Raw genomic sequence first — 15,575 nt, forward strand, 5'->3', positions numbered from 1 at the left:
AGTGGGCACTTGGGTTGCTTCCATCTCTGTGGCTACTGTGAATAATGCTGCTGTGAATACGGGTGCCCATGCAATGAGCCCGCCCTGCGCCTTGCTTTCACTGTGGACCCCCTACCCCTGCTCAGAGGGGCTGCAGGAGTTCCTGTTCCCAGCCCTGGGACTTCTCTCAAACAAAAGCAACTCTGATCTATTTACTTTCTGGAATGCCCAGGTATCTTCCAGAATGCTGCAACACAGAGCAGAGAAAAAATGATTGTGGCCTGCAATATTGGAAGCCAGGGGCTCCCTAATGTCTATTTTCCACCAAAATAGAATCTTAATATACCGCTTACAGCACCATGTATTAGAATCAGCACTGGGTATTGATTCAGACCACCCAGTGGTCTGAATCCTAATGGAGCCTCTAAGACCCGTTAGCCCAAGTATGAACACACCACCCTCCTTCAAATAAGAACAGACATTAACTTGTTGAAGAGCATTGTACAGAAATATTCTTCTGGAGCCTTCTGAAGTCTGGCAGAAACTATTGGGGCTTTGGCTTCTGTGTTTGGATGCTCTTCCCGACAATGATTGTTTAATAAATTCAGCTGATTTTTATGGCTGTTTCTGCAGGTCTTCCCATGAATGTTTGAGGATGCACATCCCCCCACTTTTTTTTGGTCAGGGATGCATGCTTCCTATTCCTCTAAAAGCAGCACTGAGTTTTTTAGTTAATCAAATTTAGTTAAAAGGAGGGAAAGTGGGCAAAAGACATGAAGAGATATTTCACCGAAGAGGAGATCCAGATGGCAAATAAGCACACACAAAAAATGTTCGGTGTGAGTAGCCATCAGGGAAATGCGAGTTAAAAAAAAAGGACAGTGAGATATCTCTGCACACCTATCAGAATGGCTAAAATAAAAAATAGTGACAACACCAAATGCTGACCAAGATGCAGAGAATCTGGACGTCTCATCCATTGCTGCTGAGAATGTAACATGGTGCTGCCACTCTGGAAAACAGTTTGACAGTTTCTTATAAAACCAAACACGTGATTTTCATAGACTCAGAAATTTCACTCCTGGGAATTTATTCCAGAGAAATGAAAACTTGTGTTCACACAAAAACCTGTACACAAATATTCATAGCAGCTTTTTTGGATAATAAGCCCCAACTGAAAAAACCCAAATACAAATATTTTCTTACATTCTGTGGGTTGTCTTTTCAGTTCCCTATTTTTAAAAAGATATTTTAAATGCATTTGTATGTCTATGTTGAAAGCCACAGAAAAGCAGCAAAATGTAAAGTCATAACTTCTGAAAATTTAGATTCTTAGACCTGAGAATGAGCTGTGAACTAGTCAGATGACCAGTTTTAGGGACAAAGAAACTGAGGTTTGGGCAGATTGAGTTTTGCCAAAGGTCTGTACACACCCATTGGTGACAAAACTGAGCTTGTACCGGGGTCTTCTTCCCTGTTCTGTGTTCTTTATTCTCACTTATTTTTTCTTTTTTCTTTTGTTTCTTTGGATAAAGCATAGATTGACTTTCATTTCTTACTAATTTAAGGAAGTTCCTTTTGCCGATAATACTTAGGGTTTTTCTATCAGTGGGAAGACTTTTGAAATGCTTTTCTATGTCTATTCCTTTATGCAAACAATGCTTTGCTTCCTGTCAGGCCTAAAATCAAAGGCTCCCAAAGTATTTTCCACTTGTGTTTTAGTGACCTCATTGAATTTTCACATAAGCACACATGACTTTGACTTCTAAGGACTAATTCCTGGAACTTTGTGTTAACATGTTTTGGTACATCTACATTTTAACAAAAACCATTGGTTTCTTACCTTTTGAAAATCAGAGAAAATTGTGGGCATTGTTGCCATGAGACAAATGGCCAAATGGCCACATGAATGGATGACATTTAGGGGCCCCTGGGACAAAGTATACAACATGAGTCCTGCCTAATGGATTGCCCATCCTTGTCTGGCTTGTTCAGTCTGGTGGCATCTGCAGGTGTGATGGATTTGCTCCCTGACGGCAGAAACTCAAGGGTGATGGTTCCATGTGGTCCCTTGGTTGGCTCATTTCAAGTGCACCAAACATGGGTGCTCAGGCACCATTTTCTCTGACTTGCCTTCTTCCTGACTTCCAGCGTGTAAGTAGTGTCTAGAACAAAACTGCTGAAAATGTATGTACATTTGAGTCACCTGGGGATGTGATAAACTGCAGATTCTGATTCCCTAGGTCTGGGGTGGAGCCCAAGATGCTCTATTCCTAAGGAAGTTTTCAGGCACCAGCTGCATCAGTGTCATCTGAGAGCTTGTCAGAAATGCAGAATCTTGGACCCCAATCCTGACCCACAGATAAGGAACCTGCATGTTAACAAGCTCCTTGGGAGATCCAAGTGCACATCCAACATGAAGAGGGGCTGCTCAGGGATGCAGCAGCACAGCCACTGCAGGAACCCTGAGCTGCTGGTGACAATCCACAGACAGCACCTGCACTGAGATTCTGCCAGGAGCCTGCCTGGTACCCAGGCAGGTTCTGTGAGATCAGTCTGGATCTTTCATGCTTTTTCCTTTCAGGCCAACTTGATGACCCACCATTGCTCCCTCCTTCTTCCCTTCCTCTCCCTGGTGGTCTTCCTAGTTAATAGGCATCTGTTTTGTACAGTGGACCTTCTCCCCATCTTACAAGCTGTATTCTCACTAAAATCCCAGGGGCTCAGGCACAGATGGGGTCTGGCAGGCAGGGTCTGAGGACATTTTATTGACCTGCAGATGCCCTCAGGCATCCTGGAGGCGGCCACGTGACAGCAGCGTCCCTCCCCTTCGCGGAAGTCGGGGCCTGGGCTAGGGGGCAATGTGCAGGGAGAGAGGCCATTTGGCTCATAGAAACTTAGGAGAGTTTATTGACCTAATAATGCCAGCGGGACAGCTGGGTGAAACCACCGTGGTGTCCCCAACTTGTCTCCAAGAAACCAACTTTCAAGGAAGTTTTATTGGCCCCAATATACCATCTCCTCCATTCTCCTGGTTTGGCTTCCTCTTATCGCCAAGACAATCTCCATTCCACTGGGATTCACCAAGGCAACAGGGAGGAAGGCTTTGAAAAATGCATTCTGTTCAAAGGACCTTAGCTCTTCCCTCTGCCGTCAGTGGAAGTCATTAGGATTTAACATTTATATACATCAGCTGAGATGTGTGTGTGTGTGTGTGTGTGTGTGTGTGTGTGTGTGTGTGTGCCTCTGGATATGGCAGCGATGGTGGTTTGTAGTCGTATTCTAATGTAATTGGCCAAGGCAAACAGAAAATAATGGGCAAACACAGATTTATTTAGCTTTGGGCACGGCTTGTGGAATCCGCAATTCTGATAAGGAGAGAAGAAGGGGCAGATGCCAAGTTTTCTACTCTTTTGCATTTCGTCCAAATCCATTTGACTATTAAGCCTGCCTGGTTAATATCACACTTCTTTGCAGCTTTAACTCACTACTATTACTCTGTGTGTCAATCATCAGAGAAGTGAAAACAAGTTACATCCCCTTCCTCACTGCGTAACCCCTCCCATCCTGCACCCCATTTTCTCCACCATTACAACTTATACCCCGGTGACAAAGTGGGGGCATCTTTAAGGGGGATGGGGCAGTCAGCTTGCAGGGAAGTCTGCACTTGACCGTCACAGCTGTTTGTCCTCAAAGGTGGGTCTTGTCCTCTCCCCACCTTGTGCATGCAGGGCTGCCCACTGGAAGCAAGACTGTCCCTTAGTGTGTTTGGACTCAAGCGGAGACATTTAGATGGATTCATCCATTCCTGGATTCTCTGTGCTAAAGATTTGTTTCTTCTGTGTCTAGTGTGGGCATAGCCCCTGTAGAGCGCCCGTCTCAAGCATCTCCTCTGCATCCTGAGGTCACCAGTCATGAGAGCACGTGGGAGGGTACAGCACCGCCCAGGAGGTAGGAGGGGGTACAGGTAGAGGCTGGTTAGTGCAGGTCTCTGCCCCTTGAGCCAGCTGCCCTGTACAGCATGCTCCATTTTTTTTGAGGGACTCCTGCTAAAATGCTCTTTTAGAGCATATTTTTAAGTGAAGTGTCAAGATGGTGACTTCCTATCCCTTGTAGTCTGAAGCTCCTCTCCCCATCACTTCATTTTTGAAAAAAATTTGTTTCATTTTTGAAAGAACACTTAACATGAGATCTACCTTTCTAAAGCACACAATATAGCCTTGTTGACTATAGTTACAATGCTGTGCACCACATCTCTAGAGCTTATCCATGTTGCTTCACTGAAATTTACATCCATTGATTAGCAGCTCCCCATTTCCCCCTCCCCCACCCATTGCCTCGTTTTGATGCAAATTCAGATGTTTGCCAGCAATCCCACCTAGCACTGGCAGCAGTGCCATCCTCTGCGACCATCACAAGCAGGGTTAAGGTGTGCACACAGCCCAGCTCCCGGCAGCAATCTTCTGGGGAGCCGCTTTCCAGAGACGTCCATCCACCAGTGAGTGCAGGGAATGGGAATCTGACTGAAGAACTTTTCCTGCTCTGCTCTCAAGGTATTTGGAGTTTATTTCAACCCTTTCCTGACAAGGGCTTCCTTGCCCCTTTCTCTTTCCCTTTGTGTCTGGTGTGGCAGGAGGCGCTGGATCCTTTCAACACACGTCAGCACAGGTGTCATGGCCCGCCTGCTTTCCCATTGGCAAGTGACCCCAGAGAGGGTGGAACCATGGCAGCGCTGGGGCCCCTCTGAAGGCATCTACAGATGAGAGTGATTCAGGGAATGTCTCCAGTGAGGGCTGGTTCTCCCGACCTTGCTCACATCTGCCTTTGGCCAGTTTCTATGATGACAGAAATGGTTGACAGGCATCCTTTGCTGGGGGTGTCCATGACCCAGGCTGGGACCTCACCCCTGGAGGCCACGGCCCTGTAGTCTATGATTTTCACTCCCCTCTACTTTCTACTTTTTGTGTAGATGGAACTTTGACCCAGCTGGGCCACTTTTGAGAATCTATCAAGCAGAAATAGATGAGGCACTGAACAAAGCTCTGTGTGAGATGACATTTGTTGTGGCATGACTGTTATGGCCCAGATGGTCAGCTGTGGTCAGCTGATGATAATACTGCTGAGATAAAGAATATGTCATTCAGCTGCAGGGGGGACGGCCGGCAGCAGTCTTCAGGATCCGTCTTTTAAGGCAAAGTCGTGGTCTTCCCGGGCAGACTCTGGCCAGTGATAATGATCCAAAAGAAGAAGTTAGTGACTGATGACCAGGTGAAACACACAAGGAGGACTCCGGAATCTTACTTGTACTGTTTCCTATCAGACAGGCGAGGGCTTGGCTGGGACCACAGGACCAGGCACAGTCAGCTGAGGCCACAGCAACTCTGTGCTCCAAGTTTCCCCCGGCGGCCAGGATCCACCTCGAGTCCAAGACCATGCAGCGCTCAGTCAGCTCACACTTGAGAACCACCTTCATCACGAGGTTGATAGATGCCTGTGCCTTGCACAAAATAGGACTAGAGGAATTGCCGGTTCACTAAGTGTCTCTTCTCACTCATGGTCACTCTTTCCTCCCTTTTCGACATGTACTTGTGCATCCCCCAAATGTTCCATGGTCCCAAGGAAGGGACAGCCCTGTGATGGACACTTCCTGTGAGCATATGCAGAATGGATGAGATGTCAGGGACAAGCAGAGGTGTGGAGACGTTCCCAAGCAGACAAAAAATGGGCATTCTTTAAATATTTGTACATTTACTTACTGGAGATGGTAGAATAGCTTATATTCTATTAGTAAACAAAGATACTTATTCATAAGATGACTTGCTGCCATCTTTACATTTAGAATAAGATTCCCAATGTGTCCTGGATGTAACAGAGCACGCTCCCAACCTGGAACTGACCAAGAGCGGTGCTTGCAAATCCCCACTTGAGGGCACTGTGGTCCCAGTGTTGTTCTGGTGTCCCTTTCAACTGGAACCCTGGGCAAGGGCCTGACTGGTCCAGCTCTTCATCAAACTCTCAATGTGCTCCTTGAGGAACAGGAGAAGTTTCCATTCTCATCAAGGACAAAGGCCTTGAGTCAAGTGACTGGCTAGTCTGTGCTGGCTTTGCACAGAGAGCATTGGATGTCCTTGGCCATTGGAGAAGCGATGCCAGTCTCTGCAGAGGCAGTGAGTTCCCTGCTGCCATCCATGCATGGGTGACTGTCCCAGTTTGATTCCATATTGGTGGGAGAGAGGCTGGGTTCACCTTCCTCACAGAGCCGAGGATCTGGGGTGGAGTGCCCCTTGGTGCCCAGCCTTGGAAACCAAGCTCATGAAGTAACAGTAGAATCTGGTGTGGTCTGATTGTCATCTTAGTGTTAGCTGACCTATCATTCTTCCCCTTCCCAGGACCAGGAGAGAAGGCAGGAATGGGCTTCGCCGAGGTCAAATGTAGCCCCAATCCAGATCTGGAGCATTTGGAGGATGGCGCAGGCCAGTCCGTAGGTGCAGACTGAGCCTAGACCGCCCTGCAGCTCTTCCCTCACTGGACACAGCACCACCGTGCTCCAGGGACAAACACAAAACCTCTGGCATTCCAGATCTTATCAGCTCATTATCATAAGCATTATTTAATCCTGGCAACACAATAATCCCTTCCCTGTGTATGTATTATGCAACATTCAAAGTCACTTGATGCCATGAGGAAAGTAAAAAGACTCTCTGCATAGGGCAGAAATAATTTGCAAGACCAACTTGGGGTAGAGGGTTCTCAAATGAACTCCAGTGGTCCGACAGCTTTCAGAGGGCCAGGCAGGCACCCCCTTTGAAGAGCTGCGTAACAAAAGGCCCTGGCTAGGGGCATTATAATTTGCTCCAACCAGTTCCAAAGGACTCCTATTTTCAATGATGTAAAGAGAAATACTAATGTCACAGGACGTGGGCATTGTGCTTGGTATAAGTACACACACAAAAGCTAAGCGAGGGTATTTTGGATGTCTTGTTGGGGAGGATGTAATTAAATTTACCTTCGAGAACACTTTGAAGTCTGTGGCTCACTGTTTTATATAAAGATAACGTTCCCCATCAGCTCATCTGTCAGTTGTAGAATTCTCGCAAATTGGGAAAGTTGCTGAGGCAGAATCAATGTTTCCACTTGGAGTAAAATTATCTTTCAGGAGGCAGGATGTCATCCCTGCTCTGGCTGTTTGAGTCAAGCACGATGGTCGCCTGGGGGTGACATGCTGTCTTCAGTGAGCTGTGGGAGCTCCCAGGACTGGGTGTAAGTCTGGGCTCCGAGCATGGCAGCCCCGTGTGTGCCACGGGGAGACTGAGGTTTCTGGGTGGCATCAGCTTCTGTTCAGGCCCAGCCCCGCTAGGGTACCACCCAATGAGACCTCCCCACTGCTGAGCCCCATAAACATGGGAGCCTGGCTGGTGGGGAAAGCGCCACATCTCACTGGGTGGATGGCATTGGAAGTGGCCCATGTGCGCCACACCCAGTGCAGAAGCGCTGAAAGTGGGCTTCTTTTTTAAAAATTTTATTTATTTATTTTTTATTGAAGTATAGTTGATCTGCAGTATCGTGTTAGTTTCAGGTGTACAGTACAGTGATTCAGTTATTTATATACATATATATATATAATTCAGTTATTTTTATATATATTCTTTTTCAGATTCTTTTCCCTTATAGGTTATTACAAAATATCTAGTAGAATTCCCTGTGCTATACAGCAGGTCCTTGTTGTTTATCTATTTTATATATAGTTGTGTGTATATGTTAATCCCAAACTCTTAATTTATCCCTCTCTGCCCCTTTCCCCTTTGGTAACCATCAGTTTATTTTCTATGTCTGAGTCACTTTCTGTTTTGTAAATAAGTTCATCTGTGTCTTTTTTTTTTTTTTTTTAAGATTCCACATGTAAGCGATATCATATGATATTTGTCTTTCTCTGTCTGGCTTACTTCACTTAGTATGACAATCTCTAGGTCCATCCATGTTGCTGCAAATGGCATTATTTCCTTCTTTTTATAACTGAGTAATATTCCATTGTATATAATACCACATCTTTATCCATTCATCTGTCGATGTACATCTATGCAAGTGGGCTTCTAAGGGGCTGACAACACCTCCCCTTCATATCCTGGACTGTACCTTTGCTCTACTTGTGTCATAACTCAATAAAAACACAAATGCGCATCCCCTCTTACGGATATTCACATTTTGGTAAAAGACTATTGGAAAGTTTTCTTTCAGAAGAACAACTCTCTAAAGGCAATTTCAGGTAGTCAGAGAGCAAGTATCAAGGGGATTGTCCAGAAGGGAATATTCATTTATCTTTAGTGTTTTTGCTTGGAAGTAGCAAACGTTCTTGAATTCATACACTTGAGTCCACAATTTAAAAATTGGAGGTAACTTTTCATGTTTCCATTCGTGGTAGAGGCTGGGCATACAGCTTTCCTATATTCCTCCCCCTCTCCTGCTCTTGAGCGTGGCCGTGTGACTGCATAGTGACCAAGGAAATAGACCTGATGTGTACACTGTTGCAGGCCTGGCCCCTAAAACCTTTCCACTGGTCCTCTCTGCTCTCCTCCACCCCGATAAGCTCTCAGGGGCTTCACACAATAGAAGCTTCTCGGCCTTTCAGAGTCCACTTAAAGGTGAGGGAGGACTTCTCCCTGGATTCATCCAGGCTCTCACTTTGCTCCTCTGGTGCTGTACGTTCTAGTGTAGCTTGGGGGAGGATGGAAAACAGATGGATGTCTACCATGTCAGGTGACGGTAAATAAAGCGTGGGTAATACAACATGAAGCAAGACAGGAGGACAGAGGGGCAGGGTGGGCACTACTGTTGGAGATGGAGTTGACCCCGAAGTGGGGCCAGCAAGATACTTGGCTGGTGCCAAGAGCTGGCCAGCACCTGGAGGATGCAGAAGCAGCCGAACTCCCCACGGGGCCACCTGAGCGGTGCTGATGCAGCCTGAGGTCGTCAGACGCCAATGGTCAAAGATGAAAGTTGTCCCTGCTCTCCAAGATGAGGGCCACCTCTGACCAGACAGGGCTCCAGCCCTAAGGCTGTAGCTCTGGGACATAAAATAAGCCAGGATGCTCAGAGAATCACGTGCGGAGTGACAGCACGCCAGCTCTGACCTCCAGCTGTTTACTTTCTTCATCAGCACGGGGTCTGCTTCTCTCAGCATAAAACCCTCGGCGCTATGCTCCATTTGCTGTGTGATGTTGAACATTCAGCTGCAGGTAGAGGACTTTGCCCTGTGGTATTTTGGGTGCTTTCTCAGGCATGTGGCTGGATCCCAACTGCTTAGGAGGCAGGGTGAACCTGGTCCTGGTCCTCTTATCACAAATGACCCTGATGACTGTCGTGGATTAAGGCTTACAGATCCCTCATCTCTGGAATGCTTCTGTCCTAAGGGCAGTAGGAACTCAGAGCTAGAAGGATCCTTGTGGGGTTCACCCCAGGTCTTTTATAGATGAGGAAACGAACATGGCTCCCTGGGGGCCCCCAGGATGGGCCCCACATCACCCTGCGTTCAGTTTCCCTCCCACTCCTCCGAGTTGACTGTGTGGCCTGGTGGTGTCGGGGAGCAGCTCTTTGTGACTCTGGGAAGACTGTTAACCTTTCTGATCCCCACCTGGAAAGTAGGGAGTCTGGTTTCGGTTTGCTGTGGATGCACTCGTAGCCTCTCCTGGGCTGCCCTCCTGCCCTTCCTGCTCCACGTGCAGCTGGTAGCCGCGGGGGTCCATGTCAGCCTTTCCTGCCGCAGCTGGGGTCTCCGCGACTCCCTCCCTCGAGGCGCAGGAAGCGGATGTTTTCACGAAGCACTCGCTCGGTGTAGACAGTAAACACACAGCTCTGAGCCCAGTAGCACCTGTGGGGACATCTCCCCAATTTGCTACTCCCCAGTGCCCACTCCTCCCCTGGGGGGAGGCCTGAGGCTCAGGGATGCGAGGGTCACGGGCATCTGCCATCGGCCCTGCTAAGGAAATGGGGGCTGCGGGAGGGGGATGTGCATATAGCATGTGTGTACATGTGTGTATGCACGTGAACACATGCATGTGTGCAGTGTGTGTATAGCATGTGTGTATGTGCGTGTATGCATGTGAACATGTGCATGTGTGTAGTGTGTATAGCATGTGCACGTGCATGTATGCATGTGAACATGTGCACGTGTGGGGTGTGTATAGCATGTGTGTACATGTGTGTATGCATGTGAACATGTGCATGTGTGTAGTGTGCATGTGTGTAGTGTGTATGTGTATGCATGTGAACATGTGCATGTGTGTATGCATGTGAACGTGTGCATGTGCGTGGGTGTGTGCATAGCATGCATGTACATGTGTGTATGCATGTGGACGTGTGCATATGTGTGTATGTGTTTATAAGTGTGGGGTGTGTATATATGCGTGTATCTGTGCATGTGTGTTTATATGTCTGGTGGTGTGTTTGTGTGTGTGGGCATGTGTGTTTGTGGGGCACGTGTGTTTCTGTGTGCAGTGTGAATATGTGTTGTGTGTGTGTGTGTCTGTGTGGTTGGACTGGCCCGAGGTCACCCAGCTCATTTGTGTATTTGGACTCAGCCCAGCTCAGCCTACGGTGCTTTCCAAGAAGCCACGACCCTCCTCCCAGACACTGGCTGACCTCCCTCCAGGCGGGGAGACGCCTGAGGACGGGTCGGAGTGAGGCTACCCAAGGGCTCTAGAGACGGAGCAGGGGTATCCCAGAGGGGTGACGGAGGTCTACCAGACCCCCAAACTGGCCCTCAACAAGGGAAACAGAGCCAAGTGAAATGGTTGGGGATGGAGGATGAGGGGAGACCCTGCAGACAGTCTCCTGGCTTCTCACAGGACCGTGCACCCTGGCCCTGGGGATGCAGGAGCGTCCCCCCTCCCCTCCCCCACCCCACCTTCATCGCAGTGCTGTGTTGTCATCTCCCCTGTAGCGCAAGCTCTGCCGTCATGGAACAGCAAGCGGTGCTCACGGAGACCTCACTTGGTGCCGGCCGCTGTGCTGGGTGCACGGGTCATAGCTGGGGTCACTGTTCACAGCAGCCCCGCAGGGTGGAGGCCAACTGCCCGCCTGGTGAGAACGTGGAGGGTGCAGGGCCAGGAAGGGCGAGAGCTGGGGAGCCTGGGCTTGGGTCAGTCAAGGCCTTTGCTCTAAGCCACCAGAATTGACTGCAGAGACCAAATTGCTAAGATGCTTAATCCCTAGGCCAAGAGGAGGAGCGAGGCGCTGTGTCTGTCTGCCGTGTGGAGGAACCGGGTGAGCTGGGCTGAAGAGAGCGTCATCCCACTACAGTCCAGTGCGCGGGGTAGGGGAGCGGGGGGTAGAGGCCAAAACTCCTGGAGGCCGACTCCTGGCCTCCCGTTTGCCTCCCAAAGCCCCATATGAAAAGTGCACTGCGGAATGTCTATGAGGCAATAAACCCGTACTGAGTACATCCCATGTGCCGGGGGCCCGAAATACACCGTCTTAGGTAGTTATATGGGCACTAAGTGTGGCCGTTTTGAAGAGGAAAGGAATCAGACCTGCCAGGTACTCATGGAGTCTCAGCTTCTCCATCTGGAAAACGCTCCTGCAGGGATGAGGCCAGGCGGCCGGAAGCCGGATCCCTTAGACGAGGTCCTAGGTCGGGTGCCCGGTGCCCACACCCCTTGTGCAGATCTGGCCACACACATTCATCGCACAACCGTTTCATTGATGTCCCTTCCCCCACTAGACTGCAAAGCAGCTCCCCTGGGCATCTCGGTGTCTGGCACGTAGAAGGCGTTCAATAAAAGACTTGGAGAGTAAACCCCACACCACTGCAACGCTGCAGCCGTATCTTCTAGTGACCCGGGATGGTTAAGGGGACCATGCGTTGGCGAATGAGTGATTCTAATGGTGGGGATCTCAGGTGCTTGGAGACACATATTTTGGGTCAAGCTCCCTTTGATTTTCCAAACCTCACTGTTGAGGTAGCTGCCAGCTTGGTTCCAAGCCCATTGGTTTTTCGTGGCTCCTTTGCTTTCGTTAGCATCACCCATGCCTCCCTTAAATTAAAATCTTCAGACCTGCGAGGACATCAGAAGCCAGTTCTCTCAGTTGTTTGGGTCCCACAATGTCTTTAGTGGCTGAAAATAGTGTCACTCTTTGAAATAGCCCTGTGACACCGACCACCATTACTGTCTTCGCATCACACATGGATGGAGGATTAGGAAGAGCCTCAAAAGCAGCTTCTTCAGCGTTAGGGGTCTTAAACTTGCTAGTTCTGGACGGAGGTGTTTGTTTAAGGCCAGATGGTCTCAAGAACATCTTTGAAAGAACGCCGTGGTAGCCCGCAGTGGTTCTGGACCCGGAACCTGCTGGTTCCTCAGGGCAGGCAGAGGGCAGAGCCACCGAGAGCTTTAATTCCACTTTAATCAGATTGCATTCCATAGATGCTCCCTTAATGAGGGTTAATGACATTAATTACTGTCCCCTTCATTTCAGAACACACTCCAGAGGAGCTAATTGTCGCATAATGACCCTGGAACAGCTCCGGCCCCAGCAGAACTCCCAGGAAGGGTCTGTTTCCCTTTCTTTCCCCCAGTCCCTCTGCCCTTCCACCCCACACACTCTCTCATTTGCTTTCCCCCCCGTCAGGGCTGTCATGTCTCCTGTCTCTGCGTCAGATAAGAATGGGTGTTGTAGCACACGGCGGCATCGCTCTCCCAGGGGGGCCTGGATTTTAAACGTGGATTGCTGACAGGCTCGCAGTTTGACGAGCTGCCCGGTGGATGATGACGTCATGAGCATCCCCCTGCAGGACGGGTGGGTGAGCGCCTGGTACCCTGGCAAGAGTGACCCGAATTAAAAACGCACGGCTAGGGACTTCCCTGGCGGCGCAGTGGATAAGACTCTGGGCTCCCAATGCAGGGGGCTCAGGTTCCATCCCTGGTCAGGGAACTAGATCACACATGCATGCCGCAACTAAGAGTTCACATGCCACAACTAAGGAGCCCATGAGCAGCAACTAAGGAGTCCGGCTGCCACAACTAAGACCCAGCGCAACCAAATAAATAAATAAATAAATAAATAAATAAATAAATATTTAAAAAAATAAATAAAGGGACTTGTCCCAACAGGATAAAAACCTTAAAAAACTGAAAAAATGAAAGTGCATGGCCAATCTGACCCAATAACTTCTATTTTTATTGAAGTATAGTTGATTTGCAATGTTGTGTTAATTTTTGCTGTACAGCAAAGTGATTTATCACAGAATATTGAGTATAGTTCCCTGTGCTATATAGTAGGACCTTGTTGTCTATCCATCCTATATATAATAGTTTGCGTCTGATAACCCCAGCCTCCCACCCCATCCCTCTCCCTCCCCTCTCCCCCTTGGCAACCACAAGTCTGTTCTCTATGTCTGTGAGTCTGTTTCATAGATAAGTTCATTTGTGTCATATTTTAGACTCCACATGTAAGTGATAACATGTGATATTTGTCTGACTTACTTCGCTTAGTATGATAATCTGTAGTTAATAATCCATGTTGCTGTAAATGGCATTATTTCATCCTTTTTAATGGCTGCATAGCATTCCATTGCCATAACTTCTTTTTTAGGGATTTATCCTACAGATCTTTCTCCTGTACATGTCCACACAGAAGAACGTACAAAGGTATTCATTGTAGCACTGATGGAATAGCAAAGGGTGGACACGATCTAAATGTCTGACCAAGAGTGGGCTGGTCAGATGAATTATGCTATACCCACCAAGTGGGTGTTACGTGGCTAATATAAAATGAGGCCAATCTGTGTGTGCGGATATGAAACAATACCCAAGGTATATTATTAAGTGAAAAGAGCAAGGGAGTGGAACAATATATATGCTATGTTATCATTTGTATTAAAAAAAGTGAAATATATTTTTGTGAGTACATGTGCAGGAATCTACCCATCCCCTGGCACACACACAGAGCAGGAGGCCATGGTACAAATACCATAAAGTGCTGGGCTATAGCTTGTCAGGCTCTTGCGCAGTTTGCAGTGACCTACAAGGGGGCCCACTCTGTGCAGAGCTGAGGGCACCTGTGAGCTGGGCAAAGCCGGCTGGGGTGGGAGGACATAGTGGTTCTTGGTAACCAGGTGGGGCTGGCTGATGGGAGCCACGTGGAACAGAGTGAAAACCTAGCACTGGAAAGGGCAGGGAGTCACAGTTTGGGAGAAAACAGAGGGGCCAGTGGAGATCATGTCTCAGTGTGAACGTGCCATGAGAGAGTGAGCCCATAGGGACGATATTTAGACGATCTTTACCAATTTTTAAGACTCAAAGTTACTCCAAAGCTGCACTGTTCAATATGCTAGGCACTCTAGCCACATGTGGCCATTTAAATTTTTTTATGTTTTAATTTTCTATTGAAGTATACTTGATTTACAATGTTATGTTAGTTTCAGGTGAACAGTAAAGTGATTCAGATATATATATATATATATATATATATATATATATATATATATATTCTTTTTCATATTCTTTTCCATTATGGGTTATTACAAGATATTGAATACAGTTAGTTCCCTGTGCTACACAGTAGGTCCTTGCTGTTTATCTGTTTTATATATAGTAGTATGTATCTGTTAATCCCAAACTCCTAACATCCTCCCACCTCCCCCTTTGGTAACCATAAGTTTGTTTTCTATGTTTGTGGGTCTGTTTCATGTTTTATGAATTAATTAGTAATTGTTTAGTAAGCTTTACCTACACAGGTTTGTATGAGTTCTGAAAAGTGTGCTTATCACAGTCAGACCAAGTTAAAAGGTGTTGCCCACCACTAACATTTTCATAACGCTTATTCCTTTACAATCATGATTTTCATTGCTTTACAATCCAGATCCTACTATTTTGCAATGAACACCAAACCCTAGAGCCTTGGAGCTCTCAGCTTGGGTCAAAACCAAGAGTCTGCTCCCATGACATGTGAAAGAAAGGGTCTCCGTGGACCACCCTGGAGAGACGAACATTTCACTGCTCTCTGAGCTTAGGATGGAGAGTCTGCCCACCTCTCAGGCCACTTTGAGCCTTGGCCAGACACAGTCTGGGGTGGGTAAGGGGAGGGCAGGCAGACAGTCTGCAGAAATTGGGGTTCCTTTGGTATGAGAAGGCAAATCTACGGCGGGGCACTGGGAAAGTGGAGCTTGTTCAAGAGGACAGACTCTGAGGGATGGTTTTCCAGTTTGTACAGAGCACATGCAGAGCACGGGGGCCTGGGGCTGTCTCTTTCTGTCCTAATTTGTGTTCATGTCCTGTACAGACACAGGCTGAGGGGTATGTGCTGGTGGCCAGAAGACAGCTGGGAACCACTGGTAGTTTTGGGCATTAAAGATCTAACCCACTGAAAATCCCAGGAAAGCCTGGAGATCTAGCTTGGTCTACAGAGTAGGAGACTGTAGAACTTTCTGTGGTGTAACCAAAAACTGCCCAATAGTTCATTTGAATTAAATTCCAATAAATTTATCCCACCTCAATTTGTCTCCTTCCTTTGATTGTGTTCTCACCACAATTTAGAAGGGGGTTACTTACAATATGCCACCAAGTAACCTTTCATATTCTTACAAAATTGAAATTTATCTTTTG

Source organism: Balaenoptera ricei, chromosome 7 (genome assembly GCF_028023285.1).
Source record: "Balaenoptera ricei isolate mBalRic1 chromosome 7, mBalRic1.hap2, whole genome shotgun sequence".
Lineage (NCBI taxonomy): Eukaryota > Metazoa > Chordata > Mammalia > Artiodactyla > Balaenopteridae > Balaenoptera > Balaenoptera ricei.